General features: G+C 33.0%; 1 non-coding gene across 1 annotated transcript; it reads right to left on the reverse strand.

Annotated features, from left to right (window-relative positions):
• Window positions 1-390: 390 nt before the first annotated feature.
• LOC141635995 (small nucleolar RNA R71) lies at window positions 391-497 on the reverse strand. Its single transcript, XR_012540641.1, has one exon. It is a non-coding gene; the product is annotated as a small nucleolar RNA R71 (small nucleolar RNA).
• Window positions 498-16,515: the final 16,018 nt, after the last annotated feature.

Consider the following 16,515-nt stretch of genomic DNA (forward strand, 5'->3'; position numbering starts at 1 on the left):
CCACAAAATCAACTTGCAATGCCTAAATTTTCATCTCATTCTGTACCAACCGAGGAGAACTTACCAAATGGTACTCCAACACCACCACACTTGACCGGTAATTTCATTGCCAAATCCGCATTCATACAATTAGTTGAGAGAAGTCAATTTGTAGGGATGTCTAGTGAAGATCCTCGTCTACACATGGAGACTTTTTGTGAATATTGTGATGCAATTTCCCAAATGGGGGTAACTCAAGACCAAATTCTATGGGTATTGTTTCCTTTTTTCTTGATCGGAGCCGCAGAACAATGGTTAAAGAGCCTAGATAAGGCCACTCTTGGAATTGATTCATGGAAGAAGTTAGCACTTGCTGTTTACAAGAAGTTCTATCCTCCGGAGAAGAGCAACATGTTAAGAGCCCAAATCACCGAGTTCAAGCAAAGAGATGAAGAGTCTCTATATGAGGCTTGGGAGAGATTCAAAGATACATGTCGCTCTTGTCCTCATCATGGACTAAGTGAATGGTTTCTTGTTCAACAATTTTGGAATGGGTTTATGAATATTCAAGGAATGTGCGCAACTGTTGGAGTGTCCCCGACAATAATGGGATCACATTGTTGATCATATTGAGATCACATCTTTAAATCTTATATTAAGAATACATGAGTGAAAGTAATACTTTTTAGTCAACTGGTCCACACATATCGATAATGATTGGCTGACTAGAGTTTGACATTACTGTCGTACGACGGTGGTGACCAGTTGATCCCCTAAGGTCATACTTATAGGGTAATGCTCTTAATTGATTATTGAGTTAAACGTATGCTTATACGGGTTAATTAAATTCCTTAAAATTGACGAGTGATTTTGTGATTAAAATTACATGTCTTATTGTAATTTGATTAAATAAGATTCAGTCTAAGTAATCGAATTGTTTTATTACTTAGATTAATTTATTGTTTATGAAACAATTAAAAATAGAATGAATTGTAATACCCCGTATTTTGATAATATTTTGTATGAATAATTTATGTAATTCAAATAGTTAATTAATGGCATTTCTAATAATAGTTACAGATAAGACGTTAATTAAATCATAAAATGAGTAAGCAAGTCGGTAATTGGGCGTAGCTAATAATAGGGCCTTGGGCCGTGTGCTATAATTGTAGGGATATATTTTAATGGCTTAGTACGAGTAGTAGTCGAGAATTATTTCAGGATTTAATAATAATATTAATAATGAGAATAATAAAATAAGTAAAGGTAATATTAATTATAATATTAATAATCCTAGTAATATTAGTAATAAATTAGTAAAGGGAGTATATGGTTATCCTAGTTATGAAAAGACTAGAATATAATATGTAATAGTAATAATAGTTGTGGTAGTTGTAATAATAATAATAATATAATAATAATAATAATAATAATAAAGAGAGAAACTTTCCTAGAATAATACTACCTTATTACTATATATATCATGGTAGCATATTCATAAATCACTTATTCACTTTTACAACATCAAATAAAAGTTGGGGAGGGATAGGGAGAATAAGAAGGAAGATAAAAAGGGAAAAGGGAATTTGGTAGTAATCAATTTGTAGATTTTAGCATCTGCTTCCATTGGATTGAATCTTTTATTTTGTAAGTTCATCTATAATCTTTCAAAGTTTTAATCTTTAATCCTTATAAGCATGTTTTAAGTTTTAGATCATCACCTAATCATGTCTAGATTAAATATAATCATCTATAGTTAAGTTTGTGACAATTTTGTTAAAGAATAAAGTTACAGCAATTCTGTAAATTTGTAAGTTGTCTTAAACGAAGTATCAGACCATCTTAAAGACGTTGTCTTCGAAAATGTAAAGAATAGACTTAGGTTATTTTCAAGCCTAGTTGATGCCTGTAAAATCTCGTAGCACTTGAACTTGTAGATTTTCCAGAATAAATTCATTATGAACATGTCGACTGAGAATCCGCGAATGAACTATAAGTCTAAAGTTTATTTTGTCAACCTAATTTATAAATTGAAATTGAGTTAGGTATTTTTCATACATTAAAATTGGAGAGTCTAGATGATTTTAGGCTTTTGTTTCACTTGAAAAGGATTTGTTAAACATATTTTAGAGGTTAATACTTTTTATGCGACGGAATTCGTCAGTATTTATGATTCCTTCAAGAGAACCCTTATAAGTCCAGAATTTGAAGAAAGTCTATTTTACAAGAACTGGAGATACGTGTCTTAGGGTTCCAACCCTATTGGTCTTGCATCGTTTGGATTTTTACTGAATTAATTATGAATTTTATAGCGAGACTGAACTGTGCTGTAAAACGGTAGAATTAGAGATTTAACATTGAAGTTGTCAAAAGGATTAGGTTGTGATTGACTTAGGATAAGTGCATCATTAGTTGGTTGGTTATGTTGTAATTGTACATAATTATGTTATGTAGGTTATGGATTTGTAAAGGATCGATTTGATTGCTTGTGTGACTTGAAGATTTGCTATCAAGTAGAAAACTACTCAATCTTGTCTTATTTCTGTTATTGCTAAAGTTGGATTAAATGTATGAGGTGGTGGATTGGTGAAGGATATGTTTAACTGTTTACAACGATATTATTATCTTGTTGGATTTTCTGTTTTATGCCAAGAATATTATGTCGGTTTGGTTATATTACTGAGATTGTCATTATTATCGATTGTTGTTGGAGATGAGTTTTGTGTGGAACCAGACTGTGTGTCTGAGGCGGGACTGTGTGTCCAGTATATCCGGACTGTGTGTCTGAGGCGGGACTGTGTGTCCATTGGACTGTGTGTCCTGGAGTATGACTGTGTGTCTAGAAGTGGAGTATGACTGTGTGTCTAGAAGTGGAGTATGACTGTGTGTCTAGAAATGGTTGTATGCCGTGGGGTGAAGTGGACAAAATGTAACTGTGGAATCTATTTGTTTATCAATATTATTTTGGGTTGCTTTATTTTTATTCATTGTTTAGTTTCCTACTCAACCTCGTGGTTGACAGTGTATTCGTGAACACCTGCGGTGAACCGTTTTATGGGGAGCAGATTTGACAGGTACTAAAGATTAGCTGACTCGGGAGCATTGGGATGAGAGCTCGACTTGGACCATAGTTGAAGTCTAGATCACATAGATAATTATATCACTTTATTTATTTCCTCTGCCAGTTGTAATATTTTATATTAAGTTTTAGTTGGTTAATTTGTAATAATCATGTATTCACTTAAGTTTTAATTTAAAGTACTTTGGTTTGTTGCGCTTTGTTATTCGCTACCTCGGGAAACCGAGATGGTAACGCTCTCATTTACTTGGGAATGTCTAGCTAAAGGCTCTCGAATAAATGGGGGTGTTACAAAGTGGTATCAGAGCAAAACGATCCTAAGGCCTAACTAATGAATAATAATTAGCTTAGGATGTGTCTAAATAAAATGAACCCCGGGTAGAAACTGTTAGGAGCCCCTCTTAGTGCGGTTAAGAAGCGCGCCTTAATTCCTACCATGGCCCTCTCAGTTTTGAACCGGGAACCCTCAAAGAATACTTGAGAGTGTAGGGTAAATTAAAATGAATATTGTTTAGTTTGTCTTGAAAGTTCTTGTTGCCTTGTTTGAATGTTGTTTCATTAATGATTGCGATTACGTGGAGGTAACTTTGCTTTTACGGTGAAGGGATGTGATATGATTTTCTTTTAAGCATCTGTATAAGCATGTTGATATAGGGAAATATGTTGGCATGTATGTGGGAGGTGTGGGTATGATTAATATGTAAAGTGTTAAAAGAATTGCGTGAAATAGTGAAGAATGTGATTTTGGTTGATTTCTCGAAATTTTACCCTTGATTGTTGTGGCTGCCATTTACTGTCTGTTTAAATTTCCTTTTCGAGATTTTTTTATGTGTGATAGCCTTGGGAGTTAGCTTTCATATGCCACTGGTCTCGTGTTCAAATAATATACGGTTAAGGAGAAATAAATATTTTAGTGGACAGTGGTTAGAATATTCATGTACAGTGATGTTTTCGCGCCATGTTTTTGTAAAATTTGTCATTTAAAAACTACTTGTCGATTTGGTGTAATTCTATTAGTTCTAACTCCATTGTTTAAAAATCACTATTAGTTCTAACTCCATTGTTTAAAATATTCGTATATGTTTATAAATTGATAAGCCACGTTGCAAGGTAAATTTTTGACAACTAAGAGTGATTTTTACAAGTTGACCTAAATTTCTGACAAGTTGCTGTAAAATTTCTGTTTCGACCAAATAATTTGTAAAATGCATTATAAATTGATCTTATGAGTTTTTGACTTGATTCTTTTTCTCATGGTTTACTAACTCTCTATATTTTCTAAAAAGTATAAGTTCTCAAGAAGTAATTACGTTATTATCTATCTATGATTTTTGGACAACATGTTTTCCTTATCTTTGAAAATATATATTGTGCTAAAATTTCTAAAGAATTTTTCTTATTTCTTTCACCTTGGCATTTTGATGTTGTAATTTTGTAAAGTAGAATAACATGTCTAGTGATATGCGGAATGTGTTCTCTAAAGCATATATACATGTTCACATTAATTACATCCATGTTGTAGTTAGATGTCGTTATTAAGAAAAAATAAACTAAACAATTATGCGTATTTTGTTAGAGATTATTATTTACTCTTGCAATGTATTCGTCGATAGCTAATGTAAGAAGTTTAAGTATAAGTTTAAGTAAAGTTTAGTTCGAATATCCTATATGATGTGGTTTGCTATTTGGAAGAAAATCAAAGATTTTGTTATTCATTGAATCATTACTTGGAGTTGTGTTTGAAATAATTGTTGACTTGTGTTACGGTGTGCGTTCTTGATTTTGTGGCATTTCAACAAGGATTTGATTGTTCCTATTGTTTGTTATTTCAAACTTCGGGGATGAAGTTTATTTTTAGGGGGAAGGAATGTAATACTACGAATGTTTTGGGTTATTGTTGTGACACCTTGTGATAAGATTGGCATGATTGATAATCGTAATATGATAACTGTGTTGGATGATACTTAGTTATGAGAATGTCTATGAGTGTTGTGGTGAGTGTTGTGGTAGTAGTTATGGGCGAACTTCGGGACGAAGTTCATTTTAAGGGGGAAACACTGTAATACCCCGTATTTTGATAATATTTTGTATGAATAATTTATGTAATTCAAATATTTAATTAATGGCATTTCTAATAATAGTTGCAGATAAGACGTTAATTAAAATATAAAATGAGTAAGCAAGTCGGTAATTGGACTTAGCTAATAATAGGGCCTTGGGCCGTGTGCTATAATTGTAGGGATATATTTTAATGGCTTAGTATGAGTAGTAGTCGGGAATTATTTCGGGATTTAATAATAATATTAATAAGGAGAATAATAAAATAAGTAAAGGTAATATTAATTATAATATTAATAATCCTAGTAATATTAGTAATAAATTATTAAAGGGAGTATATGGTTATCCTAGTTATGAAAAGACTAAAATATAATATGTAATAGTAATAATAGTTGTAGTAATTGTCATAATAATAATAATAAAGAGAGAAACTTTCCTAAAATAATACTACCTTATTACTATATATATCATGGTAGCATATTCATAAATCACTTATTTACTTTTACAACATCACATAAAAGTTGGGGAGGGATAGGGAGAATAAGAAGGAAGATAAAAAGGGAAAAGGGAATTTGGTAGTAACCAATTTGGAGATTTTAGCATCTCCTTCCATTGGATTGAATCTTTTATTTTGTAAGTTCATCTATAATCTTTCAAACTTTTAATCTTTAATCCTTATAAGCATGTTTTAAGTTTTAGTTCATCACCTAATCATGTCTAGATTAAATATAATCATCTATAGTTAAGTTTGCGACAATTTTGTTAAAGAATAAAGTTACAGCAATTCTGTAAATTTGTAAATTGTATTAAACGAAGTATCATACCATCTTAAAGTCGTTGTCTTCGAAAACGTAAAGAATAGACTTAGATTATTTTCAAGCCTAGTTGATGCCTGTAAAATCTCGTAGCAATTTAACGTGTAGATTTTCCAGAATAAATTCTTTATGAACATGTCGACTGAGAATCCGCGAATGAACTATAAGTCTAAAGTTTATTTTGTAAACCTAATTTATGAATTGAAATTGAGTTAGTTCTTTTTCGTACATTAAAATTGAAGAGTCTAGATGATGTTAGGCTTTTGTTTCACTTGAAAAGGATTTGTTAAACATATTTTAGAGGTTAATACTTTTTATGCGACGGAATTAGTCAGTATTTACGATTCCTTCAAAAAAACCCTGATAAGTCCAGAATTTGAAGAAAGTCTATTTCACAAGAATTGTAGATATTTGTCTTAGGGTTCCAACGCCATTAGTCTTTCATCGTTTGGATTTTTAGTGAATTAATTATGAATTTTATAGAGAGACTGAACTGTGCTGTAAAACGGTAGAATTAGAGATTTCACATTGAAGTTGTCAAAAGGATTAGGATGTGATTGACTTAGGATAAGTGCATGATTAGTTGGTTTGTTATGTTGTAATTGTACATAATTATGTTATGTAGGTTATGGATTTGTAAAGGATCGATTTGATTGATTGTGTGACTTGAAGATTTGCTATCAGGTAGGAAACTACTCAATCTTGTCTTATTTCTGTTATTGCTAAAGTTGGATTAAATGTATGAGGTGGTTTATTGGTGAAGGATATGTTTAACTGTTTACAACGATATTATTATTATCTTGTTGGATTTTCTATCTCATGCCATTATTCTATATCATGTCGGTTTGGTTATATTACTGAGATTGTCATTATTATCGATTGTTGTTGGAGATGAGTTTTGTGTGGAACCAGACTGCGTGTCTAAGGCGGGACTGTGTGTCCAGTATATCCGGACTGTGTGTCTGAGGCGGGACTGTGTGTCCTGGAGTATGACTGTGTGTCTAGAAGTGGAGTATGACTATGTGTCTAGAAGTGGCTGTGTGCCGTGGGGTGAAGTGGAGAAAATGTAACTGTGGAATCTATTTGTTTATCAATGATATTGCGGGTTGCTTTATTCTTATTCATTGTTTAGTTTCCTACTCAACCTCGTGGTTGATAGTGTATTCGTGAACACCTGCGGTGAACCGTTTTATGGGGAGCAGATTTGACAGGTACTAAAGATTAGCTGACTCGGGAGCATTGGGATGAGAGCTCGACTTGGACCATAGTTGAAGTCTAGATCACATAGAATATTTTATATTAAGTTTATTTATTTCCGCTGCGAGTTGTAATATTTATTTCCGCTGCGAGTTGTAATATTTTATATTAAGTTTTAGTTGGTTAATTTGTAATAATCATGTATTCACTAAAGTTTTAATTTAAAGTACTTTGGTTTGTTGTAATTTGTTATTCACTACCTCGGGAAACCGAGATGGTAACGCTCTCATTTACTTGGGAATGTCTAGCTAAAGGCTCCCGAATAAATGGGGGTGTTACATGAATAATTTATTATAAATACAAGTTGTTGTAGTATATAATTATATGACCCATTTTGGTACAAGTAATTATGAATTACTAATTATTTTTGTATGTGACATATTTAATTATATGATGATTTTTAATATGTTAAAAATTCATTATAATGTAACATGTCACATATGTCACAATTGACAAATGACAAAAATAAAATGGACCTCCATTTTATGGGTAATAACCGGTTTTATGGAGGGAGTATTAGGTTTGTGTTGTCTAATTTATTTATTCAAAAGAAACACAATGATGACCTATTTCATAGCCATGCAAACCTATTATTCTTGGGAAGAAAAAAAGCTCATGCATTGGCTCCTCTCCTCCCATGCTACCCGGTTTTCCAAAGAGAAAAAGAAGAGTTTTTCTCTTACATTTTTATTCATACTATAAGTTGTAAAAAGATACATGTTATATTTTTACTAGTGGTTCCTTTTACACTACATTTTGAGAGAACAAGGAGAGCTCATAAAATCCTCCCTCTTGACCGAAATATGAGCATAATACAATTATTTTGTGTCAATTTTTAAGGTATTTTTTATTAATACTAGTCTCATATTTATTTAAACTATTAAGGGTATTATCTTGGTACAATCTTTAGGGAGAGATTCTATACTTGAATCTTGTTCATCCATAAGGAAAGCTCAAGAACTAAGTAAGGTAGGTGACCTTACTAGTGCCCATATATCCGAAATATCAAATGTAAGGAACCGTTTTTCTCCTTACTCTTCTATTTGTTTTGCATACATAAGATCATAAATTAATTTTATGACTAAATTATTTTTTCACATATTCAATATGTTACGTAATGATATTAATGAATCCCAACAAGTGGTATCAGAGCACAAGGTTGTTGCATGCAAAATCGGGCTTGTTTTTCCGAGTTAATTAGTTAACAAATAAAACTTGTTATTTAGGATTTATGAAGATAAATCACGAAATAATTTTGCATGTTAAAAGTTTCTGGTCCTAAATAGATTTTAGGTCAGATGGGATGATTTATGGATTTTATTGTTCATTATATATATTATTGGCATTAAAATGTGATTTTTATGAGAAAAATGTCAACTTTTGACGAAAAAAATAGTTAAACTTTGAATTTTTAAGTAATTTTTAGATATGATTTCAGAAATATAATCTGCTGGTTGCATATTAAATTTTGTGTAAAATAAAGTCATTTTGCATAAAATATGAATTTTATAAGTTAAAGTCGAATTTAAATGGGTTATTAGGTTAATATGAGTTAAATTTCGAATCTGGTCATGAAAATTTTATATGTTGTCACATACATTTTTACTCAGTGTGTGTAAAAATTTTAGATGGATTGAACTCCTTTTCCAAGATTTATGAATTTTTGAGTAAAAATTCAATAATAGTGACTTATATTATCCTATAATGCTAAAACATATTTCATGACTTAAGAAAAACGTCCATTGTTGCTTATTTATCCCACTTTTCATATCTAAAAGTGAAAAGTTGATTCAATTTTTTTTCTTATGCTTTAATGATTTTATTTGTCAAATTCGATAAACCGCAACGATGTTTTTTTCTCGAAAGATTTTCGAAATTTTTAACCTAAGTTTTGAACATTATGAATGTCATGGAATTATTCCAGAATGTTCAAGAGTTTAAATTTCAAAATTTGAAATTATTTTAATTTAATTTCGAGTTTTTATATGTATTTTGAGTCCAAATGAACAATATTAGAAATTCAAGTTGAATTATTGTCGAAATTTTTGTGAAGACTAAATTTTGAGTCCTAGAAGGTTAGGGTAATTAACTTGAACATAAATGTGATTTATGAAATGTGTCATGATTTTAATAGTTAATAATCATTCAATCCATAAAACCGAGAAAAATATAAGATATTAGCTCTTTAAAGGCGATTTGGCATAAAATTAAGCATGTTCATACATATTTTAATGCTGCATTTTATTTATGATTGTCATATTTTTTGATTTATATAATTTTTGAATTATGTTATTTTACTTAGTATGGCCTTAATTTTAATTGGTATTACCCGGAATATATGGGAATATCGATTCGATTGTAATTATTTTGATCTCGTATCACCGTTTTGTAATTTAATAGATTTATTTTTATTACAAATGTATAATAGGAAATTATGTAATTTTAATTATTACATGTAATTCCGGAGATCCTTGAAGACGGTGCCATTAGGAAAGGCGTTCCGACAAGACGGTGTTGCCTTGGAATGCGTGCCAAATGAAGTTCAAGGGACCAATGGATTTGATTTCCGAATTTGTAATAGTTAATTATTTTTTCTTTTTAGGAAGGCCATACTAGGATTTTATGTTTTATGTTTTGCATTTATTTATATGTTTGCATGCATCGCTAAATCGCCATAACTAAACATGCATTTTATTTTATCGAGCCATCGACCGTGTCAATTATAATTATCGTAGTTCACCGCTTTAGTTCACTCAAAACGTGATAGATAATAAATTGACAAGACCTCTCACTAAATAATAATTGAGAATTAGCCTTACCAAATAGTAGAAGCCATGAATTCCAATTTCATAAGGAAGTAGGCTCGGCTCACCGGGGTGCTAAACTTGTTACGTTGGGTAAGTGGGTAGTAAAAATTTATTGCATCGAAATTTGGAATGAGCTCAACGGAAGTATTCATGGCCATAGTCGCATGTGTTCCGGACTAAAGATAAATATTAGAGTAATTTTATCGACCGAGAGTTCTAGAAGTAGAATCGATTAAAGAGTTAATCCACCGAGTTATATTGATAAGGGATGAATCGGCTCACCGTGCCCGAGTTAATATGAATTTTGATCTCGGGATCATTTATAATAGTTGGGTAGAGGTCACTATATAAATGTTTAAAAATGTTTGCAAGTTTGATCAAATGACAAATGTTAATATTTCCTTTACCTCTATGTTTGTAGTTTATATATCGCAATGGATCCTACTAATGCAACTACACCTATTACCATTGAGTCTTTTCATAACTTATTTGACGATATTTCCTCCAACCACAATCTCAATACTACTAGAGAGCTTCATTTTGGGATCGGTTCCGATGGAAACCTTAATTTCATTTCTTTCACCATACCTCCTACTATGACTAGATCTTTTGTGAATGTGTCTCGGGAAGACCATCTCGCTAAATCTATGAGATCCTTATCTTTGGAAGAAAGGGATGCCGAAACTAGTGGGAGTTCTAGCAAGCAAGGTCTTGCAACTAAAGGAAAGTGGTTCAAAAGGAAGGGAAAGAAAGGTAGAAGATTCAACAATGGAAACAAGATGACTAGTGGGACTAGCAAAGGAGCCAAAGTTGATGATGAATGCCATTATTGTCATGGCATGGGACATTGGATGAGGAATTGCCCCATATATTTGGGAAATATTAGGTATGGACTTGTTCTTCCACTCGGTAAAATTCCTTCTGAAATTTATGTTATTGATGCAAATTTTACTTCCACCACAACGTGGGTATTAGATACCGGTTGCGGTTCTCACCTTTGTAATCATTTACAGGGGCTAAGAAACGTGGAAAAGCTGAGCAAGGGCGATGTTTATCTCCGTCTTGGGAATGGAGCTAGGGTATCGACTACATCCAAGGAAACTTATGTGCTTGTTTTAGCAAATGGATTTGAGTTGTATTTGCATAATTGTTTTTATGTACCTTCTCTTTCTAAGAACATTATTTCAATTGCTATGTTAGACATAGAGGGTTTTAATCTTGTCATTAATAACAATTGTTGTTTTATTTAAAGAAATGACTTGGTCATAGGCCGAGGCTCTTCTATTAATGGCATTTATGTTCTTGAAACATCTAATCCAAGTAAAGACATCTATAATATACAATCGAAGAAACTCAAATCAAGTGATCCAAATGAATCATACATTTGGCATTGTCGATTGGATCATATTAATGAGAATCGCTTCAAAAGATTAGTTTCCACTAATGTTATTAAACCATTTGATTTTCAATCATATGGTATATGCGAATCTTGCCTCCAAGGAAAAATGACTCGTACTCCTTTTAGTGGTAAAGGGACTCGTGCTAGTTTACTATTGGGACTTATACATACCGATGTATGTGGACCAATGACTGTCACCGCTAGGGGAAATTATGATTACTTCATAACCTTCACCGATGATTTAAGTAGATATGGGTATATCTACTTAATGAAGTATAAGAGTGAAGCTTTTGAGAAATTTAAAGAATTTCAAAATGAATTAGAAAACCAATTGAACAAAAGGATAAAGGCACTACGATCCGATCGTGGTGAAGAGTATCTTAGTAATGAATTTGATTCACCCTTTAAAGGTTGTGGCATCGTGTCACAACTCACTTCACCCGGTACACCACAACTTAATGGTGTTGCCGAAAGGAGAAATCGAACCCTACTAGATATGGTTCGATCCATGATGAGTCAAACCGAGTTACCTGACTCGTTTTGGGGATTTGCAATCCAAACCGCAATCAAATAATTGAATAATAGTCCAACAAAGGCAACCGAAAAGACACCATATGAGATGTGGAAAGGAAGGGTTCCTAATATATCCTATATGAAGATTTGAGGATGTAATCCTTACGTCAACGTAAAGACCGACAACAAGCTTGCCCCACGATCCGAAAAATGCATCTTTGTAGGTTACCTCATTACCTCCCGATGATATTACTTCTACAAACCTCATGAAAACAAAGTGTTTGTGTCTACTGAGGCTGTCTTCTTAGAAAGTGAGTTTATTTCTAAGAGACATTGGGAGAAATTTTGAACTTGATGAAGTTCAAGAGCCACAAACCAAAGTAGAGACACAAGAAGACGTTCCTTCGTCGTCTGATTCTGTTGTTATTCCTCAACCGAGGAGGTCGGGTCGAGTTTCTACCCATCCTGATAGATATGTTGGACTTATCAAAGAGGATGGGACCCTCGATTTGTTACTTTTAGAAAGTGACGAACCCGCCACCTACAAAGCTGCGATCTCTAGTCCCAATTCAGCTTTATGGCTTGAAGCCATAAAATTCGAAATGAATTATATGAATAAAAATCAAGTATGGAACATGGTGGATTTGCTTGAAGGGGCAAGACCTCTTCAGTGCAAATGGATCTTCAAAGTAAAGAATGGCATAGAAGGACATGATGATGTCTACAACACTAGGCTAGTGGCAAAAGGTTTTACTCAAGTTCATGGTCTTCATTATGACGAAACATTTGCCCCAGTGGTTATGATAAGATCAATTCGGATACTGTTAGCGATCGCCGCATTTCATGACTATGAAATATGGCAAATGGATGTCAAGACCGCTTTTCTAAATGGGCATTTAGAAGAGGAGGTGTACATGATACAACCCGAAGGTGTTGTGGATCCTAAAAATCCTAACTAAGTATGTAAGCTTAAGAGACCATTTATGGTCTTAAGCAAGAATCAAGAAGTTGGAACCATCGACTTAATCATGTCATAAAAGAAAATGGTTTTACTTGAAGTATTGAAGAACCATGTTTATACATGAAGTCAGTGGGAGCAATGTGGTCTTCCTAATATTGTATGTGGATGACATACTACTTATTGGAAATGACATTCCTATGTTGTCTTCCGTCAAGGAGTGGCTAGGAAATCATTTCCAAATGAAGGATTTAGGAGAAGCACAACGCATATTAGGTATCTGGATCTATAGAGAGAGACCCAAAAGGATATTGGCATTAAGTCAAGAATATTATGTTGATAAGATTCTTTGACGCTTCAGCATGGACCAATCCAAAAGAGGCTTGGTTCCTATGGTTAGTGGGACCATATTGAGCAAGTCGCAATCACCCACCGAACCCAAAGATGTTGAACACATGAAGTTGATCCCTTATGCTTCCGCCGTTGGATCAATGATGTATGCCATGATATGAACTCGTCCAGATATCTTGTATGCTTTGAGCATGACGAGTAGAAATCAAGGAAATCCAGGTGAGAGTCACTGGATTGCCGTCAAGAACATCCTTAAGTACTTGCGAAGGACTAAGGATTCTGTCTTAATGTTTGGAGATGACTCCGAGCTCTGTGTTAAGGGTTACATGGACTCCAGTTTTCAAACAGATAGAGATGACATGAAATCACAAGCTGGATTTATTTTCATTCTCAATGGTGGTGCCGTAGCCTGGAGAAGCTTCAAGGAAGCTGTGACTGCGGATTCTATAACGGAGGCTGAGTACATAGCAAAGCATCGAAGGCCGCCAAGGAAGCTATGTGGATCAAGCAATTCTTGGAAGGGCTAAAAGTAGTACCTACCGCCAATGATCCCATTACTCTCTATTGTGACAACAATGGGACAATCTTCCAAGCTAAAGAGCCCAAGTCTAGTAATAGATCTAGACATGTACTTAGAAAATTCCATGTAATTAGAGATTTCATCGAAAGGAAGGAAATTGCGATTTTTAAGGTTGGGACAGATGATAACATTGTTGGTCCGCTCACCAAGCCTTTATCGCAGGCTAAACATGATGGACATGTTGTGTCCATGGGACTTAAACGCATGCCAGTTTTATGTTAGATTTTGATATGAAATAAAAGAGTTGTTTGTTCATATGCATAATCACATTTGTCTTTTAATTTTTCATTACTTTGTCATATTCAAATGGGTTGTAGAGACAAGATTGAACCCCATTAAAGTTAACTAAATTGACATAATAATTGCCCATAGTCACTTGTATGAGGTGACGTCTCGAAGTGGCTAGAGTGTGATGCGATTGTTGGCAAGCTCAAGTGCCATAAAGTCATAAGAGATGACTTGTCGATCACATAGGCAGACGGTTTGGAACACTCTGTCGGGCCTAATGACCGCTTATGGACTTCTGGCAAATTATATGGCCTGGTCGTAGTAAGAGCTACTATAGTATTCTAATGAGCCGATTCTTTTGACTAAAGACTGTCCGCTCAAGGTGGCAAAGTTTCAGAGTAACTTTGATTTATGTTTCTACGCCCTTCGTAAATAGGGTTAAAAGGGCTTATTTTGGGTTATGATGAGCTGTGGCTAGTCGAAAGGAATAGTGCGATAGGAATTGTCCACCCCTTGTCAGGGTTATAACAATATCTCAGGGCCACTCGAGGAGTAATGAACTGGAAATGCGTGGCCACGCTCGGAAGGTATCGATGGTAGATAATTCCGGTCAATCAGTTGTTCTCCAGATCAAGGAAACCACTCTCGATGTGATCACTTGCAAGTACGACCTGAAAGACACCTTGCATTGAGTGGGAGATAGTAATAGGACAAGAGAATTGGTGACGCACACTTGTCGAGGACAAGTGAGAGATTGTTGGAGTGTCCCCGACAATAATACAATCACATTGTTGATCATATTGAGATCACATGTTTAAATCTCATATTAAGAATACATGAGGGAAAGTAATACTTCTTAGTCAACTGGTCCACACATATCGGTAATGATTGGCTGACTAGAGTTTTACATTACTGTCGTACGACGATGGTGACTAGTTGATCCCCTCTAAGGTCATACCTATTGGGTAATGCTCTTAATTGATTATTTAGTTTATCGTATACTGATACGGGTTAATTAAATTCCTTAAAATTGACGAGTGATTTTGTGAGTAAAATTACGTATCTTATTGTAATTTGATTAAATAAGATTCAGTCTAAGTAATCGAATTGTTTTATTACTTAGATTAATTTATTGTTTATGAAACAATTAAAAATTGAATGAATAATTTATTAGTAATACAAGTTGTTGTAGTTTATAATTATATGACCCATTTTGGTACAAGTAATTATGAATTACTAATTATTTTTGTATGTGACATATTTAATTATATGATGATTTTTAATATGTTAAAAATTCATTATAATGTAACATGTCAAGTAACATGTCACATATGTCACAATTGACAAATGCAAAAATAAAATAGACCTCCATTTTATGGGTAATAACCGGTTTTTTGGAGGAAGTATTAGGTTTGTGTTGTCTAATTTATTTATTCAAAAGAAACACAATGATGACCTATTTCATAGCCATGCAAACCTATTATTCTTAGGAAGAAAACAAGCTCATGCATTGGCTCCTTTCCTCCCATGCTACCCGGTTTCCCAAAGAGAAAAAGAAGAGTTTTTCTCTTACATTTTTATTCATTCTATAAGTTGTAAAAATATATATGTTATATTTTTACTAGTTGTTCCTTTTACTCTACATTTTGAGAGAACAAGGAGAGCTCATAAAATCCTCCCTCTTGACCGAAATATTCAAGAGCATAATACAATTATTTTGTGTCAATTTTTAATGTAGTTTTTATTAATACTAGTCTCATATTAATTTAAACTATTAAGGGTATTATCTTGGTACAATATTTAGGGAGAGATTCTATACTTGAATCTTGTTCATCCATAAGGAAAGCTCAAGAACTAAGTAAGGTAGGTGACCTTACTAGTGCCCATATATTCGAAATATCAAATGTAAGGAACCGTTTTTCTCCTTACTCTTCTATTTGTTTTGCATGCATAAGATCTTAAATTAATTTTATGTGTAGATACCCGTATCCGTCGATATTGGAATTTATAGAGAACCCGACAAACACCCGATGATGATAGGACACATGTATTCCTTAGTTGTCATTGTCATTATTTGGAGCTCGTTTTACGAGGTAGAATGGGCGTCGTCGATGAAGTATTTTATTAATTTAAATGATATTTAAATTAATGTTTTTTTAAGTGAATTCATTTTATTAATTTAAATGATATTTAAATTAATGTTTTTTAGTGAGTTCATTTTTTTATTTTAAATGATATTTAAATTATGGTTTTTTGGAGGTGAATTCAATTTATTTTATTTTATTTTGAATTTATTTTCCCAAGTTTATTTTATTGAAAATAAAATAAATAATTGATTTGAAAAATCATTTTATGAATATATTTGATTTGAAAAATCATTTATTTTAATGTGTTAATTGATTTGAAAAATCGATTTTTTAAAGCGAAGAAAACTCGTTTTAAAAGCATGTTTTTTGAGCTCGATTTTAGCTCGGTTTTTGGGCCCGTTTTC

The sequence above is a fragment of the Silene latifolia genome, chromosome Y, assembly GCF_048544455.1.
Source record: "Silene latifolia isolate original U9 population chromosome Y, ASM4854445v1, whole genome shotgun sequence".
Taxonomy (NCBI): Eukaryota; Viridiplantae; Streptophyta; class Magnoliopsida; order Caryophyllales; family Caryophyllaceae; genus Silene; species Silene latifolia.